Here is a 17,290-nt window from a genome sequence, read left to right as displayed (position 1 = left end):
GTACTTGATGACATGACATAACAAAATGGTTAGAGATAGGACATTAGGGACAGACCCTGGATACATTCCAGGAGTCATCACAAACAGTTTCAGAATGCTTTCTTTATTGATTTTAAAATTTTCCTGAAAATGTAAAATTCCTCCTGTATTATCTTTTTATACTTATAGTCTATGACAAAATGTGGTTTTGTTGATTTTTTCAAAAGCATGACTAATAATAAATGACAATGGTTGTTTACAATGGTAACTATGTAACACAAGGATATACAAAGTAGGCCTACATGAAATTGGCTGTGCTTATTTACCATAGTTACTATGTACTTCAACACAATGACAAAACATACAAAGTATATGAAAGTGGTTACTTAATTTGATTTGATTTATCTCTATACTACCATCATGTAGACACTTTTTGTAATGTTTTTGTTTTTGAGTTCGTGTTGTGTCTGTTGGATATTGTGAGCAGAGCAAACAGAATTTCTATGTTTTTTCTTAAAACAAATGACAATAAATGATACTTGACTTGACCATAGAAGAACAAAAACAAATTAAAATATGAAACAAAAAACGTATTCTTAATGTTCTACAAATTTACTTTATTGTAATTATTGCAAATAAACAATATTTGCTTTATATTATTGGGATAGGCATGTCTAGATTTCATTTTTGACAATTACAAAATCTGTTTGTCATCAGGTTTGTACCTCAAAAGTTAAACAAAGTTCACTAGTCTATTGTCAGACATCTTGATAACACATGTTCTTGATGACTTAACAGTTTTTGTTTGTTTTTGGTTATTTTTGTTATGTATAGTAAATATTGTACTTAATTCTATGGTACAGGCTACTACTGTATGGTGTGTATAGGGGAATGAATAGGCCTGGTGTATAAGAAGTTGGTTTGGTATGCCCTATAGAGATGTTAATGTAACTAATGATTTGAATTAGCAGCGTTGTAAGATTATACCTACAATATCATGTCATTAGCAACATATGTTGCACATTGTCCTTCACACTATTCTTTCAACATCATGGTTAAAGTCATTACATAATGTATTAACATTAAACATTGGACATCATAATTCATTAATCTAAGTGGTAGCTACAATACAACCTGACACATACAAATCCATTAGTAAAATAATTAATGATTTTTACATACGAAGATGATTTAATAATTAATACCATAATCATTCAATTGATGGTGAAAGACATGAGAAAATCAGGAAGATCAAAATGATGACTCTTTTGTGATGAAAACATGAGGAAAAATAGCAACAATCATACTGATGAAGCATTTTTTTGGGGTATTTTTTATAAATTCAACAATTAATACTCCTTAATATAATAAATAAAACAATAATGATATTCATAAAAGAATTGTTCAATTTCCATATTTTGTAGGAAATTAATTTTTACAAACAGTTTTGTTTGAAAACTAATCAATATGTAGTCCAGATAAACAAGTAGTCTTGAACAATAGAATTACACTATATATGTGTAAATATATATCATAAACTGGTAAATATGGACAGATAATAATCTGCCACTTAATATGTAAATAATATGTACAATACAATAATAAATGTGTGTAGTTGGTTGCTTTCTTGTAGAATGAAATTTTTTTTTATTTTTTTATTTCTGTGATCTTTTCTGGGTTTTATATTTGTTTTGTCTTCTTTGTATTGTATGGCAGAAAATTGAATAAATAAAATAAAATAAATAAATACAATAATTTATTCTGATAATTTGTATTATTACTGACCAACTGACCATCTTTGAAGGTCACTAGTCACTATTAGTATTAACTTATGCAAAATAATAATTATTTTTAATAAGCAAATTAATTTATAGTTGTTCTACGAGAGTCTAGTTCCGAGTTGATTGTATACAACTCCATTAACCTACATTTGTGTACCTCTATTATGAAATACTCAAACTTTTTTTTAATTTCTCTTCACTATGCATTACTCAACATTATACATATTTCACTAAAATAACTTAACAATTATGTTTGGGCAACTGCTGAAAAGTTATAAGTGCTTTGTCATGCTTAAAGTATATAGTACTGACACTATAATATCATGATTCCGTAAGATATAAAATATAAGAGCAAAAGTATTGATAATAAAATTTGGTTCTCAGTAATTAAAATAAAAATATACCAATGAAATTTGAAAAATTGCATATATTCTTAAAAATGATAAACAAAATTATTAAGTATTTTAATTTTTTTTAACATAAGGCATGATTTCTTGACAATTTAATAAATTTGTATGAACATAATAACAAAATAAACATGATATATATAATTATGAAGCTATTTTCTTAGCTGCCAGTTTAAACATATTTGTGTATTGATAAATATATCTATTAAAACTTTATTAATACTATACTAGCTATTAAAGTATTACAATAATAACTAAGTATAGGCCTATAGTACATGTCCAAATATCCTATTCACAATGTCCAAGATAGCAAGAAATATTACGATAGAATTTCATATTCAGGAATTTACAATATTATCACAGTTGTATAAATCCATCAATATCTATAAATAAACATTTACATAAAATAACTATCTTTTATTGATCAGCAAATCATTAAATAACATATAAATTATCCTTATCCTTAATACTTTAAATTATTTTATAGGGTAGGCTACTGTACTTACATGCAACATATACTGATATCAGAATCCAATCAACATATGTCTGATATTAAATATTAGGAGAGAACTAAAAATCCGACATGTCTGTTGGAATTACAGTGTTTTGTGAATTGTCAACGAGGCTGAAATAAACCTAGCCAGAATGCATTGAAGCCTGCTATATGATTGGGATCAATGCCAAGCATATTGGTCTTTTCATATCACAATTGATTGGTTGATTCAGCTCATATAGAACACATGTCTAACACCATGTTTTAAAATCTAACACATGTATTTCCCAGTCGGTCTGGGATTTATCACCTTTAATTAATTGTGTTTTTTTTTGTGCCTTTTTTTCTGACAATTTCTTTTCTTTTTAGCTTTAATATTCCAAACTATCATTTCTGTATGGTATGCTTCACTTTTAAAGAGATTTGCTACAAAATAAAATACTTTATATTTGGTTAAAAAAAGCTCCTGTATGTTCCTTTTCATGCAATATAACATCCCAAAATTTATCCCAAATTTTTATTCAAATGGCTGGATTAGTAGATTTTTGGGTTTTGTAAGGCCAAGAAAATGTTATTCTTTTACAATGCATGATTTTGTTCTGATTTAATTAAAATTTTCATTATGTTTTTGTTGTTGGGTTAAATTGAATTAACACCAAAGTAAAAAACAATGCGTCGGATATATACATTGCTAGATAGACGGAATGGGGGATTAATTCATCGAGCCAGATAATCAGGGGGAAATATTAATTCCAGCAACCATTCATCAGGGTGGGACTGCTCCCAAGGTTTGCATGGAAAATCTTACGGGAAGGTTTGTAACAATGAAACAGGGAGAGTTTGTGGGGAATGCCACTGAGTGGGAAGGTAATCACCGTAGGGGTTGACATTTCATGGAAATCCTCCACACAAGTCAGGGAAGGGATGTTAACGGATGTAAGAAACACCTTTGTAACAACTGCTCATTGAGTTCCAGGATGTCTTTGCCGCCCATCAATATAGGGACTCTGAAGGGTATTGAGCATACTATAATTGATACGGGCCGATCTCATGTTTGGGGGGATTTGCAGGGTGACGGTCAAGATCCGGGATGGGGGTCTATGTCTCGGAGCTGGTCAAAACCATCCGAGATGCACATGAGGTAGCTTGCACCACTCTGCGACAAACTCAATGGCGTATAAAGCAGGACTATGACCTTTGAGTATTAAAACGTTTATATGGATTGAGGGGAACGACAACACGCTTGAGGGAAAACGTGAAAAGTTGTGTCCTCCATGGAAAGGACCAGCAGTTATCGTGGGGGTTTTTACCCCATCGCTGTTTCGGGTGCAGTGCTGAATCACGATAAACTGAAGCCTTGCAGGAAAACGTTGCTACGCAAGTGGCTTCAGACCTTCCAGTTGCCCGGTGGGTGGGTAGACACGGTGGCGAGTGGATGGGGCATGAGCAGACGGTTGGTAGAAACCAGAAATCAGGCAGTTAGCCACAGGATTTTGCCTTGGTAACAGACTATACTATAGTACTATAGCGAACAATATTATACAGATATTACTGTATTATACATTGGATTTGCCCCAAGTGGGAATTAAGAAGTATGCCTACTACCCGGATAAGTGAGTAGGCCTATCCGTACTTACTTTACAATATAGATAAATATTGAAAATACATACAAACAAGACCTCTCTCTCCACTATACAATCAAACTATGAAATGAACATTTTTAAACAAAAAGGAGTACTTACTGATCTCCATTTCTAATTTATCATGACTTTAATATACCATTACAATTTAAGAACCAGCTTCCCGTTGCTTAGCAAGTAGTAGTAGGCTACAGCAGTTGCTGCGTGAACGTGTGCTAATAGTCTGCTTGTAGTAAGTACAGAGGGCTCACTTTACTTTATTATCACAAATGCATCACATACTTTTTATTGTTTATCAAACCATGATTAAAAACTAAAAACTATAATAATGATCAAACTAAATACAACATTAAAACGCCAGACATAAAATTTACGAGATCGAAAACAGGTTGAAAAAAAAATTGAATAACAAAAAACATGTTAAATGTGCTCTCACTGCCTCAGCACTAAGGCCCTGCCACAGCCTTTTGGGCTCGTTTTCAGCACATCACCAGATGCATTGATGCATTGATGTATTGATCGCCTCATGATGTGTGGTGGAAAGGGGACGTATAACTCTGTGAACCCTAAACACAGTTGGTCGCATACCTTTAACTCCAATCAACCGATCAGCATCGGAATCGAACACATGACATACGTGTTGTTAACACTACGCTCAGGCGACTGAGCTAACTGGTCATTTTGGTTTTAACAAGGTTAATATGTATATTTATGAATAGAATATAAATATCCAAATGAATAGAATAGAAATTGTGTAGGCTTAAAATCATATCGTCCCTGGGTGGGCTTGAACCACCAACCTTTCGGTTAACAGCCGAACGCGCTAACCGATTGCGCCACAGAGACATACTGGTTAGATTGTTTTATTGTTTGGAATTTTTGAAATTTAAAAAAAAATAAATTAGAAATTTTGTAAAATTATATCGTCCCTGGGTGGGCTTGAACCACCAACCTTTCGGTTAACAGTCGAATGCGCTAACCGATTGCGCCACAGAGACATATTGGTTAGATTGTTTTATTGTTTGGAATTTGTGAAATGTTTATAAAAAATTAAATAGAAATTGAGTAAAAGCATATCGTCCCTGGGTGGATTTGAACCACCAACCTTTCGGTTAACAGCCGAACGCGCTAACCGATTGCGCCACAGAGACATACTGGTTAGATTGTTTTATTGTTTGGAATTTGTGAAATTTTTATAAAAAATAAAATAGGAATTGTGTAAAATCATATCGTCCCTGGGTGGGCTTGAACCACCAACCTTTCGGTTAACAGCCGAACGCGCTAACCGATTGCGCCACAGAGACATACTGGTTAGATTGTTTTATTGTTTGGAATTTTTGAAATTTTTATAAAAAATGAAATAGAAATTGTGGAAGATCATATCGTCCCTGGGTGGGCTTGAACCACCAACCTTTCGGTTAACAGCCGAACGCGCTAACCGATTGCGCCACAGAGACATACTGGTTAGATTGTTTTATTGTTTGGAATTTGTTAAAATTTTATACAAGATAAAATAGAAATTGAGTAAAATCATACCGTCCCTGGGATGGCTTGAACCACCAACCTTTCGGTTAACAGCCGAATGCGCTAACCGATTGCGCCACAAAGACATACTGGTTAGATTGTTTTATTGTTTGGAATTTGTTAAAATTTTATACAAGATAAAATAGAAATTGAGTAAAATCATACCGTCTCTGGGTGGGCTTGAACCACCAACCTTTCGGTTAACAGCCGAACGCGCTAACCGATTGCGCCACAGAGACATACTGGTTAGATTGTTTTATTGTTTGGAATTTTTGAAATTTTTATAAAATATAAAATAGAAATTGTGTAAAATTATATCGTCCCTGGGTGGGCTTGAACCACCAACCTTTCGGTTAACAGCCGAATGCGCTAACCGATTGCGCCACAGAGACATACTGGTTAGATTGTTTTATTGTTTGGAATTTTTGAAATTTTTATAAAATATAAAATAGAAATTGTGTAAAATTATATCGTCCCTGGGTGGGCTTGAACCACCAACCTTTCGGTTAACAGCCGAACGCGCTAACCGATTGCGCCACAGAAACATACTGGTTAGATTGTTTTATTGTTTGGAATTTTTGAAATTTTTATAATAAATAAAATAGAAATTGTGTAAGATCATATCGTCCCTGGGTGGGCTTGAACCACCAACCTTTCGGTTAACAGCCGAACGCGCTAACCGATTGCGCCACAGAGACATACTGGTTAGATTTTTTTATTGTTTGGAATTTATGAAATTTTTTATAAAAAATAAAATAGAAATTGTGTAAAATCATATCGTCCCTGGGTGGGCTTGAACCACCAACCTTTCGGTTAACAGCCGAACGCGCTAACCGATTGCGCCACAGAGACATACTGGTTAGATTGTTTTATTGTTTGGAATTTGTGAAATTTTTATAAAAAATAAATAGAAAACGAGTAAAATTATATCGTCCCTGGGTGGGCTTGAACCACCAACCTTTCGGTTAACAGCCGAGCGCGCTAACCGATTGCGCCACAGAGACATACTGGTTAGATTGTTTTATTGTTTGGAATTTGTGAAATTTTTATAAAAAATAAAATAGAAAACGAGTAAAATCATATCGTCCCTGGGTGGGCTTGAACCACCAACCTTTCGGTTAACAGCCGAACGCGCTAACCGATTGCGCCACAGAGACATATTGGTTAGATTGTTTTATTGTTTGGAATTTTTGACATTTTTATAAAAAATAAAATAGAAATTGTGTAAAATCCTATCGTTCCTGGATGGGCTTGAACCACCAACCTTTCGGTTAACAGCCGAACGCGCTAACCGATTGCGCCACAGAGACATACTGGTTAGATTGTTTTATTGTTTTGAATTTTTGAAATTTTTATATAAAATAAAATAGAAATTGTGTAAGATCATATCGTCTCTGGGTGGGCTTGAACCACCAACCTTTCGGTTAACAGCCGAACGCGCTAACCGATTGCGCCACCCGATTGTGCCACAGAGACATACTGGTTAGATTGTTTTATTGTTTGAAATTTTTGAAATTTTTATAAAAAATAAAATAGAAATTGTGTAAAATCATATCGTCCCTGGGTTGGCTTGAACCACCAACCTTTCGGTTAACAGCCGAACGCGCTAACCGATTGCGCCACAGAGACATTGGTTAGATTGTTTTATTGTTTGGAATTTTTGAAATTTTTATAAAAAATAAAATAGAAATTGTGTAAAATCATATCGTCCCTGGGTGGGCTTGAACCACCAACCTTTCGGTTAACAGCCGAACGCGCTAACCGATTGCGCCACAGAGACATACTGATTAGATTGTTTTATTGTTAGGAATTTTTGAAATTTTTATAAAAGATAAAATAGAAATTGTGTAAAAGCATATCGTCCCTGGGTGGGCTTGAACCACCAACCTTTCGGTTAACAGCCGAACGCGCTAACCGATTGCGCCACAGAGACATACTGGTTAGATTGTTTTATTGTTTGGAATTTGTTAAAATTTTATACAAGATAAAATAGAAATTGAGTAAAATCATACCGTCCCTGGGTGGGCTTGAACCACCAACCTTTCGGTTAACAGCCGAAAGCGCTAACCGATTGCGCCACAGAGACATACTGGTTAGATTGTTTTATTGTTTGGAATTTTTGAAATTTTTATAAAATATAAAATAGAAATTGTGTAAAATTATATCGTCCCTGGGTGGGCTTGAACCACCAACCTTTCGGTTAACAGCCGAATGCGCTAACCGATTGCGCCACAGAGACATACTGGTTAGATTGTTTTATTGTTTGGAATTTTTGAAATTTTTATAAAATATAAAATAGAAATTGTGTAAAATTATATCGTCCCTGGGTGGGCTTGAACCACCAACCTTTCGGTTAACAGCCGAACGCGCTAACCGATTGCGCCACAGAAACATACTGGTTAGATTGTTTTATTGTTTGGAATTTTTGAAATTTTTATAATAAATAAAATAGAAATTGTGTAAGATCATATCGTCCCTGGGTGGGCTTGAACCACCAACCTTTCGGTTAACAGCCGAACGCGCTAACCGATTGCGCCACAGAGACATACTGGTTAGATTTTTTTATTGTTTGGAATTTATGAAATTTTTTATAAAAAATAAAATAGAAATTGTGTAAAATCATATCGTCCCTGGGTGGGCTTGAACCACCAACCTTTCGGTTAACAACCGAACGCGCTAACCGATTGCGCCACAGAGACATACTGGTTAGACTGTTTTATTGTTTGGAATTTGTGAAATTTTTATAAAAAATAAAATAGAAAACGAGTAAAATTATATCGTCCCTGGGTGGGCTTGAACCACCAACCTTTCGGTTAACAGCCGAGCGCGCTAACCGATTGCGCCACAGAGACATACTGGTTAGATTGTTTTATTGTTTGGAATTTGTGAAATTTTTATAAAAAATAAAATAGAAAACGAGTTAAATCATATCGTCCCTGGGTGGGCTTGAACCACCAACCTTTCGGTTAACAGCCGAACGCGCTAACCGATTGCGCCACAGAGACATATCGGTTAGAATGTTTTATTGTCCGAAATTTGTGAAATTTTTATAAAAAATAAAATAGAAATTGAGTAAAATCATATCGTCCCTGGGATGGCTTGAACCACCAACCTTTCGGTTAACAGCCGAACGCGCTCACCGATTGCTCCACAAAGACATATTGGTTACAATGTTTTATTGTTTGGAATTTGTAAAATTTTTATAAAAAATAAAATAGAAATTGAGTAAAATCATATCGTCCCTGGGTGGGTTTGAACCACCAACCTTTCGGTTAACAGCCGAACGCGCTAACCGATTGCGCCACAGAGACATATTGGTTAGAATTTTTTATTGTTTGGAATTTGTGAAATTGTTATAAAAAATAAAATAGAAATTGAGTAAAATCATATCGTCCCTGGGTGGGCTTGAACCACCAACCTTTCGGTTAACAGCCGAACGCGCTAACCGATTGCGCCACAAAGACATACTGGTTAGATTGTTTTATTGTTTGGAATTTTTGAAATTTGTATAAAAGATAAAATAGAAATTTATTAAAATCATGTCGTCCCTGTGTGGGCTTGAAACACCAACCTTTCGGTTAACAGCCGAACGCGCTAACCGATTGCGCCACAGAGACATATTGGTTAGAAGGTTTTATGGGTTGGAATTGTGAAATTTTTATAAAAAATATAATAGAAATTGAGTAAAAGCATATCGTCCCTGGGTGGGCTTGAACCACCAACCTTTCGGTTAACAGCCGAACGCGCTAACCGATTGCGCCACAGAGACATATTGGTTAGAATGTTTTATTGTTTGAAATTTGTGAAATTTTTATATAAAATAAAATCGAAATTGAGTAAATCCACATCGTTTCTGGGTGGGCTTGAACCACCAACCTTTCGGTTAACAGCCGAACGCGCTAACCAATTGCGCCACAGAGACATATTATAGGTTTTGATTGTTTTATTGTTTGGAATTTGTGAAATTGTTATAAAAAATAAATAAAAATTTTGTAATTCCATATCGCCCCTGGGTGGGCTTGAACCACCAACCTTTCGGTTAACAGCCGAACGCACTAACCGATTGCGCCACAGAGACATATGTTAGATTGTTTTATTGTTTGGAATTTGTGAAATTTTTATAAAAAATAAAATAGAAATTGTGTAAGATCATATCGTCCCTGGGTGGGCTTGAACCACCAACCTTTCGGTTAACAGCCGAACGCGCTAACCAATTGCGCCACAGAGACATACTGGTTAGAATGTTTTATTGTTTGAAATTTGTCACATTTTTATAAAAAATTTAATAGAAATTGAGTAAAAGCATATCGTCCCTGGGTGGGCTTGCACCACCAACCTTTCGGTTAACAGCCGAACGCACTAACCGATTGCGCCACAGAGACATACTGGTTAGATTGTTTTATTGTTTGAAATTTGTTAAAATTTTATACAAGATAAAATAGAAATTGAGTAAAATCATACCGTCCCTGGGATGGCTTGAACCACCAACCTTTCGGTTAACAGCCGAACGCGCTAACCGATTGCGCCACAGAGACATACTGGTTAGATTGTTTTATTGTTTGGAATTTGTTAAAATTTTATACAAGATAAAATAGAAATTGAGTAAAATCATACCGTCCCTGGGATGGCTTGAACCACCAACCTTTCGGTTAACAGCCGAACGCGCTAACCGATTGCGCCACAGAGACATACTGGTTAGATTGTTTTATTGTTTGGAATTTTTGAAATTTTTATAAAATATAAAATAGAAATTGTGTAAAGTTATATCGTCCCTGGGTGGGCTTGAACCACCAACCTTTCGGTTAACAGCCAGCCGAACACGCTAACCGATTGCGCCACAGAGACATACTGGTTAGATTGTTTTATTGTTTGGAATTTTTGAAATTTTTATAAAAAATAAAATAGAAATTGTGTTAAATCATATCGTCCCTGGGTGGGCTTGAACCACCAACCTTTCGGTTAACAGCCGAACGCGCTAACCGATTGCGCCACAGAGACATATAGGTTAGATTGTTTTATTGTTAGGAATTTTTGAAATTTTTATAAAAAATAAAATCGAAATTGATTAACAGCATATCGTCCCTGGATGGGCTTGAACCACCAACCTTTCGGTTAACAGCCGAACGCGCTAACCGTTTGCGCCACAGATACATATAGGTTAGAATATTTTATGGGTTGGAATTGTGAAATTTTTATAAAAAATAAAATAGAAATCTAGTAAAATCATATCGTCTCTGGGTGGGCTTGAACCACCAACCTTTCGGTTAACAGCCGAACGCGCTAACCGATTGCGCCACAGAGACTAGACATACTGGTTAGATTGTTTTATTGTTTGGAATTTGTAAAATTTGTATAAATGATAAAATAGAAATTGAGTAAAATCATATCGTCCCTGGGTGGGCTTGAACCACCAACCTCTGGGTTAACAGCCGAACGCGCTAACCGATTGTGCCACAGAGACATATTGGTTACAATGTTTTATTGTTTGGAATTTGTGACATTTTTATAAAAAATAAAATAAAAATTGTGTAAAATCCTATCGTCCCTGGGTGGGCTTGAACCACCAACCTTTCGGTTAACAGCCGAACGCGCTAACCGATTGCGCCACAGAGACATACTGGTTAGATTGTTTTATTGTTTGGAATTTGTAAAATTTGTATAAAAGATAAAATAGAAATTGAGTAAAATCATATCGTCCCTGGGTGGGCTTGAACCACCAACCTCTAGGTTAACAGCCGAACGCGCTAACCGATTGCGCCACAGAGACATACTGGTTAGAATGTTTTATTGTTTGGAATTTGTGAAATTTTTATAAAAAATAAAATAGAAATTGTGTAAAATTATATCGTCCCTGGGTGGGCTTGAACCACCAACCTTTCGGTTAACAGCCGAACGCGCTAACCGATTGCGCCACAGAGACATATTGGTTAGATTGTTTTATTGTTTGGAATTTGTGAAATTTTTATAAAAAATAAAATAGAAATTGTGTAAAATCCTATCGTTCCTGGATGGGCTTGAACCACCAACCTTTCGGTTAACAGCCGAACGCGCTAACCGATTGCGCCACAGAGACATACTGGTTAGATTGTTTTATTGTTTGGAATTTTTGAACTTTTTATAAAAAATAAAATAGAAATTGTGTAAAATCATATCGTCCCTGGGTGGGCTTGAACCACCAACCTTTCGGTTAACAGCCGAACGCGCTAACCGGTTGCGCCTCAGAGACATACTGGTTAGAATGTTTTATTGTTTTGAATTTGTGAAAATTTTATACAAGATAAAATAGAAATTGAGTAAAATCATATCGTCCCTGGGTTGGCTTGAACCACCAACCTTTCGGTTAACAGCCGAACGCGCTAACCGATTGCGCCACAGAGACATACTGGTTACAATGTTTTATTGTTTGGAATTTGTAAAATTTTTATAAAAAATAAAATAGAAATTGATTAAAACCATACGGTATAGTCCCTTTTTGGGCTTGAACCACCAACCTTTCGGTTAACACCAGAACGCGCTAACCAATTGCGCCACAGAGACATATAGGTTAGAATATTTTATGGGTTGGAATTGTGAAATTTTATGAAAAATTAAATAGAAATTGAGTAAAATCATATCGTCCCTGGGTGGGCTTGAACAACCAACCTTTCGGTTAACAGCCGAACGCGCTAACCGATTGCGCCACAGAGACATATTGGTTAGATTGTTTTATTGTTTGGAATTTGTGAAATTTTTATAAAAAATAAAATAGAAATTGTGTAAAATCCTATCGTTCCTGGATGGGCTTGAACCACCAACCTTTCGGTTAACAGCCGAACGCGCTAACCGATTGCGCCACAGAGACATACTGGTTAGATTGTTTTATAGTTTGGAAATTTTGAACTTTTTATAAAAAATAAAATAGAAATTGTGTAAAATCATATCGTCCCTGGGTGGGCTTGAACCACCAACCTTTCGGTTAACAGCCGAACGCGCTAACCGGTTGCGCCTCAGAGACATACTGGTTAGAATGTTTTATTGTTTTGAATTTGTGAAAATTTTATACAAGATAAAATAGAAATTGAGTAAAATCATATCGTCCCTGGGTTGGCTTGAACCACCAACCTTTCGGTTAACAGCCGAACGCGCTAACCGATTGCGCCACAGAGACATACTGGTTACAATGTTTTATTGTTTGGAATTTGTGAAATTTTTATAAAAAATAAAATAGAAATTGATTAAAACCATACGGTATAGTCCCTTGTTGGGCTTGAACCACCAACCTTTCGGTTAACACCAGAACGCGCTAACCGATTGCGCCACAGAGAGATATAGGTTAGAATATTTTATGGGTTGGAATTGTGAAATTTTATGAAAAATTAAATAGAAATTGAGTAAAATCATATCGTCCCTGGGTGGGCTTGAACAACCAACCTTTCGGTTAACAGCCGAACGCGCTAACCGATTGCGCCACAGAGACATATTGGTTAGATTGTTTTATTGTTTGGAATTTGTGACATTTTTATAAAAAATAAAATAAAAATTGAGTAAATCCACATCGTTTCTGGGTGGGCTTGAACCACCAACCTTTCGGTTAACATCCGAACGCGCTAACCGATTGCGCCACAGAGACATACTGGTTAGATTGTTTTATTGTTTGGAATTTGTGAAATTTTTATAAAATATAAAATAGAAATTGTGTAAAATTATATCGTCCCTGGGTGGGCTTGAACCACCAACCTTTCGGTTAACAGCCGAACGCGCTAACCGATTGCGCCACAAAGACATACTGGTTAGATTGTTTTATTGTTTGGAATTTTTGAAATTGTTATAATAAATAAAATAGAAATTGTGTAAGATCATATCGTCCCTGGGTGGGCTTGAACCACCAACCTTTCGGTTAACAGCCGAACGCGCTAACCGATTGCGCCACAGAGACATACTGGTTAGATTGTTTTATTGTTTGGAATTTATGAAATTTTTTATAAAAAATAAAATAGAAATTGTGTAAAATCATATCGTCCCTGGGTGGGCTTGAACCACCAACCTTTCGGTTAACAGCCGAACGCGCTAACCGATTGCGCCACAGAGACTAACTGGTTAGATTGTTTTATTGTTTGGAATTTGTGAAATTTTTATAAAAAATAAAATAGAAATTGAGTAAAATTATATCGTCCCTGGGTGGGCTTAAACCACCAACCTTTCGGTTAACAGCCAGCCGAACGCGCTAACCGATTGCGCCACAGAGACATATAGGTTAGAATATTTTATTGTTTGGAATTTGTCAAATTTTTAGGCCTATACAAGATAAAATAGAAATGGAGTAAAATCATATCGTCCCTGGGTGGGCTTGAACCACCAACCTTTCGGTTAACAGCCGAACGCGCTAAGCGATTGCGCCACAGAGACATATTATAGGTTTTGATTGTTTTATTGTTTGGAATTTGTGAAATTGTTATAAAAAATAAATAAAAATTGAGTAATTCCATATCGTCCCTGGGTGGGCTTGAACCACCAACCTTTCGGTTAACAGCCGAACGCGCTAACCGGTTGCGCCTCAGAGACATACTGGTTAGAATGTTTTATTGTTTTGAATTTGTGAAAATGTTATACAAGATAAAATAGAAATTGAGTAAAATCATATCGTCCCTGGGTTGGCTTGAACCACCAACCTTTCGGTTAACAGCCGAACGCGCTAACCGGTTGCGCCACAGAGACATACTGGTTAGAATGTTTTATTGTTTTGAATTTGTGAAAATTTTATACAAGATAAAATAGAAATTGAGTAAAATCATATCGTCCCTGGGTGGGCTTGAACCACCAACCTTTCGGTTAACAGCCGAACGCGCTAACCGCTTGCGCCACAGAGACATACTGGTTAGAATGTTTTATTGTTTTGAATGTTTGAAATTTTTATAAAAAATGAAATAGAAATTGTGTAAAATCATATCGTCCCTGGGTGGGCTTGAACCACCAACCTTTCGGTTAACAGCCGAACGCGCTAACCGATTGCGCCACAGAGACATACTGATTAGATTGTTTTATTGTTTGGAATTTTTGAACTTTTCATAAAAAATAAAATAGAAATTGTGTAAAATCATATCGTCCCTGGGTGGGCTTGAACCACCAACCTTTCGGTTAACAGCCGAACGCGCTAACCGATTGCGCCACAGAGACATACTGATTAGATTGTTTTATTGTTTGGAATTTTTAAAATTTTTATAAAAAATAAAATAAAAATTGTGTAAAATCATATCGTCTCTGGGTGGGCTTGAACCACCAACCTTTCGGTTAACAGCCGAACGCGCTAACCGATTGCGCCACAGAGACATACTGATTAAATTGTTTTATTGTTTGCAATTTGTGAAATTTTTATGAAAAATTAAATAGAAATTGAGTAAAAGCATATCGTCCCTGGGTGGGCTTGAACCACCAACCTTTCGGTTAACAGCCGAACGCGCTAACCGATTGCGCCACAGAGACATATTGGTTAGATTGTTTTATTGTTTGGAATTTTTGAAATTTTTATAAAAAATAAATTAGAAATTGATTAAAAGCATATCGTCCCTGGGTGGATTTGAACCACCAACCTTTCGGTTAACATCCGAACGCGCTAACCGATTGCGCCACAGAGACATACTGGTTAGATTGTTTTATTGTTTGGAATTTGTGAAATTTTTATAAAATATAAAATAGAAATTGTGTAAAATTATATCGTCCCTGGGTGGGCTTGAACCACCAACCTTTCGGTTAACAGCCGAACGCGCTAACCGATTGCGCCACAAAGACATACTGGTTAGATTGTTTTATTGTTTGGAATTTTTGAAATTGTTATAATAAATAAAATAGAAATTGTGTAAGATCATATCGTCCCTGGGTGGGCTTGAACCACCAACCTTTCGGTTAACAGCCGAACGCGCTAACCGATTGCGCCACAGAGACATACTGGTTAGATTGTTTTATTGTTTGGAATTTATGAAATTTTTTATAAAAAATAAAATAGAAATTGTGTAAAATCATATCGTCCCTGGGTGGGCTTGAACCACCAACCTTTCGGTTAACAGCCGAACGCGCTAACCGATTGCGCCACAGAGACATACTGGTTAGATTGTTTTATTGTTTGGAATTTGTGAAATTTTTATAAAAAATAAAATAGAAATTGAGTAAAATTATATCGTCCCTGGGTGGGCTTAAACCACCAACCTTTCGGTTAACAGCCAGCCGAACGCGCTAACCGATTGCGCCACAGAGACATATAGGTTAGAATATTTTATTGTTTGGAATTTGTCAAATTTTTAGGCCTATACAAGATAAAATAGAAATGGAGTAAAATCATATCGTCCCTGGGTGGGCTTGAACCACCAACCTTTCGGTTAACAGCCGAACGCGCTAACCGATTGCGCCACAGAGACATATTATAGGTTTTGATTGTTTTATTGTTTGGAATTTGTGAAATTGTTATAAAAAATAAATAAAAATTGAGTAATTCCATATCGTCCCTGGGTGGGCTTGAACCACCAACCTTTCGGTTAACAGCCGAACGCGCTAACCGGTTGCGCCTCAGAGACATACTGGTTAGAATGTTTTATTGTTTTGAATTTGTGAAAATGTTATACAAGATAAAATAGAAATTGAGTAAAATCATATCGTCCCTGGGTTGGCTTGAACCACCAACCTTTCGGTTAACAGCCGAACGCGCTAACCGGTTGCGCCACAGAGACATACTGGTTAGAATATTTTATTGTTTTGAATTTGTGAAAATTTTATACAAGATAAAATAGAAATTGAGTAAAATCATATCGTCCCTGGGTGGGCTTGAACCACCAACCTTTCGGTTAACAGCCGAACGCGCTAACCGCTTGCGCCACAGAGACATACTGGTTAGAATGTTTTATTGTTTTGAATTTTTGAAATTTTTATAAAAAATGAAATAGAAATTGTGTAAAATCATATCGTCCCTGGGTGGGCTTGAACCACCAACCTTTCGGTTAACAGCCGAACGCGCTAACCGATTGCGCCACAGAGACATACTGGTTACAATGTTTTATTGTTTGGAATTTGTGAAATTTTTATAAAAAATAAAATAGAAATTGATTAAAACCATACGGTATAGTCCCTTGTTGGGCTTGAACCACCAACCTTTCGGTTAACACCAGAACGCGCTAACCGATTGCGCCACAGAGACATATAGGTTAGAATATTTTATGGGTTGGAATTGTGAAATTTTATGAAAAATTAAATAGAAATTGAGTAAAATCATATCGTCCCTGGGTGGGCTTGAACAACCAACCTTTCGGTTAACAGCCGAACGCGCTAACCGATTGCGCCACAGAGACATATTGGTTAGATTGTTTTATTGTTTGGAATTTGTGAAATTTTTATAAAAAATAAAATAGAAATTGTGTAAAATCCTATCGTTCCTGGATGGGCTTGAACCACCAACCTTTCGGTTAACAGCCGAACGCGCTAACCGATTGCGCCACAGAGACA

The 17,290-nt window shown here is 35.9% G+C and overlaps 1 protein-coding gene and 76 non-coding genes across 79 annotated transcripts in view; all 77 read right to left on the bottom strand.

Moving 5' to 3' along the window:
- LOC140050974 (ras-GEF domain-containing family member 1B-like) overlaps positions 1-4,471 on the bottom strand; it is a 77,656-nt gene extending 73,185 nt beyond the window's left edge. For 2 of the 3 annotated variants that reach the window (XM_072096010.1, XM_072096012.1), the window contains exon 1: positions 4,403-4,471. The gene's annotated coding sequence lies outside the window, so the exon portion shown is untranslated. Of the gene's footprint in view, positions 1-2,673; positions 2,758-4,402 lie in introns of those variants that run through there. The other variant, XM_072096011.1, reaches the window with a different exon arrangement.
- Positions 4,472-5,072: 601 nt separating this feature from the next.
- Positions 5,073-5,146, bottom strand: Trnan-guu (transfer RNA asparagine (anticodon GUU)). The gene has a single exon. It is a non-coding gene; the product is annotated as a tRNA-Asn (tRNA).
- Positions 5,147-5,224: 78 nt separating this feature from the next.
- Positions 5,225-5,298, bottom strand: Trnan-guu (transfer RNA asparagine (anticodon GUU)). Its single transcript has one exon. It is a non-coding gene; the product is annotated as a tRNA-Asn (tRNA).
- Positions 5,299-5,377: 79 nt separating this feature from the next.
- On the bottom strand, positions 5,378-5,451 carry Trnan-guu (transfer RNA asparagine (anticodon GUU)). Its single transcript has one exon. It is a non-coding gene; the product is annotated as a tRNA-Asn (tRNA).
- A 79-nt stretch (positions 5,452-5,530) lies between these two features.
- Positions 5,531-5,604, bottom strand: Trnan-guu (transfer RNA asparagine (anticodon GUU)). Its single transcript has one exon. It is a non-coding gene; the product is annotated as a tRNA-Asn (tRNA).
- A 79-nt stretch (positions 5,605-5,683) lies between these two features.
- Positions 5,684-5,757, bottom strand: Trnan-guu (transfer RNA asparagine (anticodon GUU)). The gene has a single exon. It is a non-coding gene; the product is annotated as a tRNA-Asn (tRNA).
- A 79-nt stretch (positions 5,758-5,836) lies between these two features.
- Positions 5,837-5,910, bottom strand: Trnan-guu (transfer RNA asparagine (anticodon GUU)). Its single transcript has one exon. It is a non-coding gene; the product is annotated as a tRNA-Asn (tRNA).
- Positions 5,911-5,989: 79 nt separating this feature from the next.
- On the bottom strand, positions 5,990-6,063 carry Trnan-guu (transfer RNA asparagine (anticodon GUU)). The gene has a single exon. It is a non-coding gene; the product is annotated as a tRNA-Asn (tRNA).
- A 79-nt stretch (positions 6,064-6,142) lies between these two features.
- Positions 6,143-6,216, bottom strand: Trnan-guu (transfer RNA asparagine (anticodon GUU)). Its single transcript has one exon. It is a non-coding gene; the product is annotated as a tRNA-Asn (tRNA).
- A 79-nt stretch (positions 6,217-6,295) lies between these two features.
- Trnan-guu (transfer RNA asparagine (anticodon GUU)) lies at positions 6,296-6,369 on the bottom strand. Its single transcript has one exon. It is a non-coding gene; the product is annotated as a tRNA-Asn (tRNA).
- Positions 6,370-6,448: 79 nt separating this feature from the next.
- Trnan-guu (transfer RNA asparagine (anticodon GUU)) lies at positions 6,449-6,522 on the bottom strand. Its single transcript has one exon. It is a non-coding gene; the product is annotated as a tRNA-Asn (tRNA).
- Positions 6,523-6,602: 80 nt separating this feature from the next.
- Positions 6,603-6,676, bottom strand: Trnan-guu (transfer RNA asparagine (anticodon GUU)). The gene has a single exon. It is a non-coding gene; the product is annotated as a tRNA-Asn (tRNA).
- Positions 6,677-6,754: 78 nt separating this feature from the next.
- On the bottom strand, positions 6,755-6,828 carry Trnan-guu (transfer RNA asparagine (anticodon GUU)). The gene has a single exon. It is a non-coding gene; the product is annotated as a tRNA-Asn (tRNA).
- A 79-nt stretch (positions 6,829-6,907) lies between these two features.
- On the bottom strand, positions 6,908-6,981 carry Trnan-guu (transfer RNA asparagine (anticodon GUU)). Its single transcript has one exon. It is a non-coding gene; the product is annotated as a tRNA-Asn (tRNA).
- A 79-nt stretch (positions 6,982-7,060) lies between these two features.
- Positions 7,061-7,134, bottom strand: Trnan-guu (transfer RNA asparagine (anticodon GUU)). The gene has a single exon. It is a non-coding gene; the product is annotated as a tRNA-Asn (tRNA).
- Positions 7,135-7,213: 79 nt separating this feature from the next.
- Trnan-guu (transfer RNA asparagine (anticodon GUU)) lies at positions 7,214-7,283 on the bottom strand. The gene has a single exon. It is a non-coding gene; the product is annotated as a tRNA-Asn (tRNA).
- Positions 7,284-7,379: 96 nt separating this feature from the next.
- Positions 7,380-7,453, bottom strand: Trnan-guu (transfer RNA asparagine (anticodon GUU)). The gene has a single exon. It is a non-coding gene; the product is annotated as a tRNA-Asn (tRNA).
- A 77-nt stretch (positions 7,454-7,530) lies between these two features.
- Trnan-guu (transfer RNA asparagine (anticodon GUU)) lies at positions 7,531-7,604 on the bottom strand. The gene has a single exon. It is a non-coding gene; the product is annotated as a tRNA-Asn (tRNA).
- A 79-nt stretch (positions 7,605-7,683) lies between these two features.
- Positions 7,684-7,757, bottom strand: Trnan-guu (transfer RNA asparagine (anticodon GUU)). Its single transcript has one exon. It is a non-coding gene; the product is annotated as a tRNA-Asn (tRNA).
- A 79-nt stretch (positions 7,758-7,836) lies between these two features.
- On the bottom strand, positions 7,837-7,910 carry Trnan-guu (transfer RNA asparagine (anticodon GUU)). The gene has a single exon. It is a non-coding gene; the product is annotated as a tRNA-Asn (tRNA).
- Positions 7,911-7,989: 79 nt separating this feature from the next.
- Positions 7,990-8,063, bottom strand: Trnan-guu (transfer RNA asparagine (anticodon GUU)). The gene has a single exon. It is a non-coding gene; the product is annotated as a tRNA-Asn (tRNA).
- A 79-nt stretch (positions 8,064-8,142) lies between these two features.
- Trnan-guu (transfer RNA asparagine (anticodon GUU)) lies at positions 8,143-8,216 on the bottom strand. Its single transcript has one exon. It is a non-coding gene; the product is annotated as a tRNA-Asn (tRNA).
- Positions 8,217-8,295: 79 nt separating this feature from the next.
- On the bottom strand, positions 8,296-8,369 carry Trnan-guu (transfer RNA asparagine (anticodon GUU)). Its single transcript has one exon. It is a non-coding gene; the product is annotated as a tRNA-Asn (tRNA).
- An 80-nt stretch (positions 8,370-8,449) lies between these two features.
- Trnan-guu (transfer RNA asparagine (anticodon GUU)) lies at positions 8,450-8,523 on the bottom strand. Its single transcript has one exon. It is a non-coding gene; the product is annotated as a tRNA-Asn (tRNA).
- A 79-nt stretch (positions 8,524-8,602) lies between these two features.
- Positions 8,603-8,676, bottom strand: Trnan-guu (transfer RNA asparagine (anticodon GUU)). The gene has a single exon. It is a non-coding gene; the product is annotated as a tRNA-Asn (tRNA).
- A 79-nt stretch (positions 8,677-8,755) lies between these two features.
- Positions 8,756-8,829, bottom strand: Trnan-guu (transfer RNA asparagine (anticodon GUU)). The gene has a single exon. It is a non-coding gene; the product is annotated as a tRNA-Asn (tRNA).
- Positions 8,830-9,061: 232 nt separating this feature from the next.
- Trnan-guu (transfer RNA asparagine (anticodon GUU)) lies at positions 9,062-9,135 on the bottom strand. The gene has a single exon. It is a non-coding gene; the product is annotated as a tRNA-Asn (tRNA).
- A 79-nt stretch (positions 9,136-9,214) lies between these two features.
- Trnan-guu (transfer RNA asparagine (anticodon GUU)) lies at positions 9,215-9,288 on the bottom strand. The gene has a single exon. It is a non-coding gene; the product is annotated as a tRNA-Asn (tRNA).
- A 79-nt stretch (positions 9,289-9,367) lies between these two features.
- Positions 9,368-9,441, bottom strand: Trnan-guu (transfer RNA asparagine (anticodon GUU)). The gene has a single exon. It is a non-coding gene; the product is annotated as a tRNA-Asn (tRNA).
- Positions 9,442-9,519: 78 nt separating this feature from the next.
- Trnan-guu (transfer RNA asparagine (anticodon GUU)) lies at positions 9,520-9,593 on the bottom strand. The gene has a single exon. It is a non-coding gene; the product is annotated as a tRNA-Asn (tRNA).
- Positions 9,594-9,672: 79 nt separating this feature from the next.
- On the bottom strand, positions 9,673-9,746 carry Trnan-guu (transfer RNA asparagine (anticodon GUU)). The gene has a single exon. It is a non-coding gene; the product is annotated as a tRNA-Asn (tRNA).
- Positions 9,747-9,828: 82 nt separating this feature from the next.
- Positions 9,829-9,902, bottom strand: Trnan-guu (transfer RNA asparagine (anticodon GUU)). Its single transcript has one exon. It is a non-coding gene; the product is annotated as a tRNA-Asn (tRNA).
- Positions 9,903-9,979: 77 nt separating this feature from the next.
- Positions 9,980-10,053, bottom strand: Trnan-guu (transfer RNA asparagine (anticodon GUU)). The gene has a single exon. It is a non-coding gene; the product is annotated as a tRNA-Asn (tRNA).
- A 79-nt stretch (positions 10,054-10,132) lies between these two features.
- On the bottom strand, positions 10,133-10,206 carry Trnan-guu (transfer RNA asparagine (anticodon GUU)). Its single transcript has one exon. It is a non-coding gene; the product is annotated as a tRNA-Asn (tRNA).
- A 79-nt stretch (positions 10,207-10,285) lies between these two features.
- Trnan-guu (transfer RNA asparagine (anticodon GUU)) lies at positions 10,286-10,359 on the bottom strand. Its single transcript has one exon. It is a non-coding gene; the product is annotated as a tRNA-Asn (tRNA).
- A 79-nt stretch (positions 10,360-10,438) lies between these two features.
- Positions 10,439-10,512, bottom strand: Trnan-guu (transfer RNA asparagine (anticodon GUU)). The gene has a single exon. It is a non-coding gene; the product is annotated as a tRNA-Asn (tRNA).
- A 79-nt stretch (positions 10,513-10,591) lies between these two features.
- Trnaa-ggc (transfer RNA alanine (anticodon GGC)) lies at positions 10,592-10,669 on the bottom strand. Its single transcript is given in 2 exon segments — positions 10,592-10,627; positions 10,632-10,669. It is a non-coding gene; the product is annotated as a tRNA-Ala (tRNA).
- Positions 10,670-10,748: 79 nt separating this feature from the next.
- On the bottom strand, positions 10,749-10,822 carry Trnan-guu (transfer RNA asparagine (anticodon GUU)). The gene has a single exon. It is a non-coding gene; the product is annotated as a tRNA-Asn (tRNA).
- A 79-nt stretch (positions 10,823-10,901) lies between these two features.
- Positions 10,902-10,975, bottom strand: Trnan-guu (transfer RNA asparagine (anticodon GUU)). The gene has a single exon. It is a non-coding gene; the product is annotated as a tRNA-Asn (tRNA).
- A 78-nt stretch (positions 10,976-11,053) lies between these two features.
- Positions 11,054-11,127, bottom strand: Trnan-guu (transfer RNA asparagine (anticodon GUU)). Its single transcript has one exon. It is a non-coding gene; the product is annotated as a tRNA-Asn (tRNA).
- An 84-nt stretch (positions 11,128-11,211) lies between these two features.
- Trnan-guu (transfer RNA asparagine (anticodon GUU)) lies at positions 11,212-11,285 on the bottom strand. The gene has a single exon. It is a non-coding gene; the product is annotated as a tRNA-Asn (tRNA).
- A 79-nt stretch (positions 11,286-11,364) lies between these two features.
- Trnan-guu (transfer RNA asparagine (anticodon GUU)) lies at positions 11,365-11,438 on the bottom strand. Its single transcript has one exon. It is a non-coding gene; the product is annotated as a tRNA-Asn (tRNA).
- Positions 11,439-11,517: 79 nt separating this feature from the next.
- Positions 11,518-11,591, bottom strand: Trnan-guu (transfer RNA asparagine (anticodon GUU)). The gene has a single exon. It is a non-coding gene; the product is annotated as a tRNA-Asn (tRNA).
- Positions 11,592-11,670: 79 nt separating this feature from the next.
- On the bottom strand, positions 11,671-11,744 carry Trnan-guu (transfer RNA asparagine (anticodon GUU)). Its single transcript has one exon. It is a non-coding gene; the product is annotated as a tRNA-Asn (tRNA).
- Positions 11,745-11,823: 79 nt separating this feature from the next.
- Trnan-guu (transfer RNA asparagine (anticodon GUU)) lies at positions 11,824-11,897 on the bottom strand. Its single transcript has one exon. It is a non-coding gene; the product is annotated as a tRNA-Asn (tRNA).
- A 79-nt stretch (positions 11,898-11,976) lies between these two features.
- On the bottom strand, positions 11,977-12,050 carry Trnan-guu (transfer RNA asparagine (anticodon GUU)). The gene has a single exon. It is a non-coding gene; the product is annotated as a tRNA-Asn (tRNA).
- Positions 12,051-12,129: 79 nt separating this feature from the next.
- Trnan-guu (transfer RNA asparagine (anticodon GUU)) lies at positions 12,130-12,203 on the bottom strand. Its single transcript has one exon. It is a non-coding gene; the product is annotated as a tRNA-Asn (tRNA).
- Positions 12,204-12,438: 235 nt separating this feature from the next.
- Positions 12,439-12,512, bottom strand: Trnan-guu (transfer RNA asparagine (anticodon GUU)). Its single transcript has one exon. It is a non-coding gene; the product is annotated as a tRNA-Asn (tRNA).
- A 79-nt stretch (positions 12,513-12,591) lies between these two features.
- On the bottom strand, positions 12,592-12,665 carry Trnan-guu (transfer RNA asparagine (anticodon GUU)). Its single transcript has one exon. It is a non-coding gene; the product is annotated as a tRNA-Asn (tRNA).
- A 79-nt stretch (positions 12,666-12,744) lies between these two features.
- Trnan-guu (transfer RNA asparagine (anticodon GUU)) lies at positions 12,745-12,818 on the bottom strand. The gene has a single exon. It is a non-coding gene; the product is annotated as a tRNA-Asn (tRNA).
- A 79-nt stretch (positions 12,819-12,897) lies between these two features.
- Trnan-guu (transfer RNA asparagine (anticodon GUU)) lies at positions 12,898-12,971 on the bottom strand. The gene has a single exon. It is a non-coding gene; the product is annotated as a tRNA-Asn (tRNA).
- A 235-nt stretch (positions 12,972-13,206) lies between these two features.
- Trnan-guu (transfer RNA asparagine (anticodon GUU)) lies at positions 13,207-13,280 on the bottom strand. The gene has a single exon. It is a non-coding gene; the product is annotated as a tRNA-Asn (tRNA).
- Positions 13,281-13,359: 79 nt separating this feature from the next.
- On the bottom strand, positions 13,360-13,433 carry Trnan-guu (transfer RNA asparagine (anticodon GUU)). Its single transcript has one exon. It is a non-coding gene; the product is annotated as a tRNA-Asn (tRNA).
- Positions 13,434-13,512: 79 nt separating this feature from the next.
- Positions 13,513-13,586, bottom strand: Trnan-guu (transfer RNA asparagine (anticodon GUU)). The gene has a single exon. It is a non-coding gene; the product is annotated as a tRNA-Asn (tRNA).
- Positions 13,587-13,665: 79 nt separating this feature from the next.
- Trnan-guu (transfer RNA asparagine (anticodon GUU)) lies at positions 13,666-13,739 on the bottom strand. Its single transcript has one exon. It is a non-coding gene; the product is annotated as a tRNA-Asn (tRNA).
- An 80-nt stretch (positions 13,740-13,819) lies between these two features.
- Trnan-guu (transfer RNA asparagine (anticodon GUU)) lies at positions 13,820-13,893 on the bottom strand. Its single transcript has one exon. It is a non-coding gene; the product is annotated as a tRNA-Asn (tRNA).
- Positions 13,894-13,972: 79 nt separating this feature from the next.
- On the bottom strand, positions 13,973-14,050 carry Trnaa-ggc (transfer RNA alanine (anticodon GGC)). The gene is given in 2 exon segments: positions 13,973-14,008; positions 14,013-14,050. It is a non-coding gene; the product is annotated as a tRNA-Ala (tRNA).
- An 85-nt stretch (positions 14,051-14,135) lies between these two features.
- Trnan-guu (transfer RNA asparagine (anticodon GUU)) lies at positions 14,136-14,209 on the bottom strand. The gene has a single exon. It is a non-coding gene; the product is annotated as a tRNA-Asn (tRNA).
- An 82-nt stretch (positions 14,210-14,291) lies between these two features.
- Trnan-guu (transfer RNA asparagine (anticodon GUU)) lies at positions 14,292-14,365 on the bottom strand. The gene has a single exon. It is a non-coding gene; the product is annotated as a tRNA-Asn (tRNA).
- Positions 14,366-14,444: 79 nt separating this feature from the next.
- Positions 14,445-14,518, bottom strand: Trnan-guu (transfer RNA asparagine (anticodon GUU)). The gene has a single exon. It is a non-coding gene; the product is annotated as a tRNA-Asn (tRNA).
- Positions 14,519-14,597: 79 nt separating this feature from the next.
- On the bottom strand, positions 14,598-14,671 carry Trnan-guu (transfer RNA asparagine (anticodon GUU)). Its single transcript has one exon. It is a non-coding gene; the product is annotated as a tRNA-Asn (tRNA).
- A 79-nt stretch (positions 14,672-14,750) lies between these two features.
- Trnan-guu (transfer RNA asparagine (anticodon GUU)) lies at positions 14,751-14,824 on the bottom strand. Its single transcript has one exon. It is a non-coding gene; the product is annotated as a tRNA-Asn (tRNA).
- A 79-nt stretch (positions 14,825-14,903) lies between these two features.
- Positions 14,904-14,977, bottom strand: Trnan-guu (transfer RNA asparagine (anticodon GUU)). The gene has a single exon. It is a non-coding gene; the product is annotated as a tRNA-Asn (tRNA).
- Positions 14,978-15,056: 79 nt separating this feature from the next.
- Positions 15,057-15,130, bottom strand: Trnan-guu (transfer RNA asparagine (anticodon GUU)). Its single transcript has one exon. It is a non-coding gene; the product is annotated as a tRNA-Asn (tRNA).
- A 79-nt stretch (positions 15,131-15,209) lies between these two features.
- On the bottom strand, positions 15,210-15,283 carry Trnan-guu (transfer RNA asparagine (anticodon GUU)). The gene has a single exon. It is a non-coding gene; the product is annotated as a tRNA-Asn (tRNA).
- Positions 15,284-15,362: 79 nt separating this feature from the next.
- On the bottom strand, positions 15,363-15,436 carry Trnan-guu (transfer RNA asparagine (anticodon GUU)). Its single transcript has one exon. It is a non-coding gene; the product is annotated as a tRNA-Asn (tRNA).
- A 79-nt stretch (positions 15,437-15,515) lies between these two features.
- On the bottom strand, positions 15,516-15,589 carry Trnan-guu (transfer RNA asparagine (anticodon GUU)). Its single transcript has one exon. It is a non-coding gene; the product is annotated as a tRNA-Asn (tRNA).
- Positions 15,590-15,668: 79 nt separating this feature from the next.
- On the bottom strand, positions 15,669-15,742 carry Trnan-guu (transfer RNA asparagine (anticodon GUU)). Its single transcript has one exon. It is a non-coding gene; the product is annotated as a tRNA-Asn (tRNA).
- An 80-nt stretch (positions 15,743-15,822) lies between these two features.
- Trnan-guu (transfer RNA asparagine (anticodon GUU)) lies at positions 15,823-15,896 on the bottom strand. Its single transcript has one exon. It is a non-coding gene; the product is annotated as a tRNA-Asn (tRNA).
- Positions 15,897-15,975: 79 nt separating this feature from the next.
- Trnaa-ggc (transfer RNA alanine (anticodon GGC)) lies at positions 15,976-16,053 on the bottom strand. Its single transcript is given in 2 exon segments — positions 15,976-16,011; positions 16,016-16,053. It is a non-coding gene; the product is annotated as a tRNA-Ala (tRNA).
- Positions 16,054-16,138: 85 nt separating this feature from the next.
- On the bottom strand, positions 16,139-16,212 carry Trnan-guu (transfer RNA asparagine (anticodon GUU)). The gene has a single exon. It is a non-coding gene; the product is annotated as a tRNA-Asn (tRNA).
- Positions 16,213-16,294: 82 nt separating this feature from the next.
- On the bottom strand, positions 16,295-16,368 carry Trnan-guu (transfer RNA asparagine (anticodon GUU)). Its single transcript has one exon. It is a non-coding gene; the product is annotated as a tRNA-Asn (tRNA).
- Positions 16,369-16,447: 79 nt separating this feature from the next.
- Positions 16,448-16,521, bottom strand: Trnan-guu (transfer RNA asparagine (anticodon GUU)). Its single transcript has one exon. It is a non-coding gene; the product is annotated as a tRNA-Asn (tRNA).
- Positions 16,522-16,600: 79 nt separating this feature from the next.
- On the bottom strand, positions 16,601-16,674 carry Trnan-guu (transfer RNA asparagine (anticodon GUU)). Its single transcript has one exon. It is a non-coding gene; the product is annotated as a tRNA-Asn (tRNA).
- Positions 16,675-16,753: 79 nt separating this feature from the next.
- Trnan-guu (transfer RNA asparagine (anticodon GUU)) lies at positions 16,754-16,827 on the bottom strand. Its single transcript has one exon. It is a non-coding gene; the product is annotated as a tRNA-Asn (tRNA).
- A 235-nt stretch (positions 16,828-17,062) lies between these two features.
- Trnan-guu (transfer RNA asparagine (anticodon GUU)) lies at positions 17,063-17,136 on the bottom strand. Its single transcript has one exon. It is a non-coding gene; the product is annotated as a tRNA-Asn (tRNA).
- Positions 17,137-17,215: 79 nt separating this feature from the next.
- On the bottom strand, positions 17,216-17,289 carry Trnan-guu (transfer RNA asparagine (anticodon GUU)). The gene has a single exon. It is a non-coding gene; the product is annotated as a tRNA-Asn (tRNA).
- Between the last annotated feature and the right edge of the window lies 1 nt (position 17,290).

Source organism: Antedon mediterranea, chromosome 6, assembly GCF_964355755.1.
Source record: "Antedon mediterranea chromosome 6, ecAntMedi1.1, whole genome shotgun sequence".
In the NCBI taxonomy this organism is placed as follows: Eukaryota; Metazoa; Echinodermata; class Crinoidea; order Comatulida; family Antedonidae; genus Antedon; species Antedon mediterranea.
The sequence above is the reverse complement of the archived record's forward strand: the minus strand, read 5'-3'. Positions and strand labels throughout refer to the sequence as shown.